The sequence below is a fragment of the Cyprinodon variegatus genome, unplaced genomic scaffold (genome assembly GCF_000732505.1).
Source record: "Cyprinodon variegatus isolate N-32 unplaced genomic scaffold, C_variegatus-1.0 Scaffold835, whole genome shotgun sequence".
NCBI lineage: Eukaryota > Metazoa > Chordata > Actinopteri > Cyprinodontiformes > Cyprinodontidae > Cyprinodon > Cyprinodon variegatus.
The window spans coordinates 340822-341225 of record NW_015151288.1 but is presented as its reverse complement, the minus strand read 5'-3'; positions in this window follow the sequence as shown (position 1 = coordinate 341225).

Below are 404 nucleotides of genomic sequence, written 5' to 3'. Positions count from 1 at the left end.
CAACTTGTGTTTGGAAATGTTAAGGGCGCAGCGAGTAAGGCCATCTTCACTTATTTTGTGTTAACTGCTTATGTTCCATATGAAAATTTGATTCAAAATAGATATTAAAGATTTGAAATGCAAAAATAAAAGGCGTAACCTTTGAAGATGATTAAGTGCTCTGATCCAACACTGATTTTGAGTCAATTGGTCACATTACCTGGAAGCTATTGAGCAAATAAGGTAAAATTTCCATATAAATGTCTTATTAAGGTATATTTTTTCTTTTAGGAAAACAGGTTTACATGATATTACATACAGAAAGAAGCAGAGATACAAAATGCAACTGCCAACCGACGTCTTTAATCAAGGGTGTTGTGCCACTTCACCAGAATATTTTGAATATATTAAATAACTAGAACTGG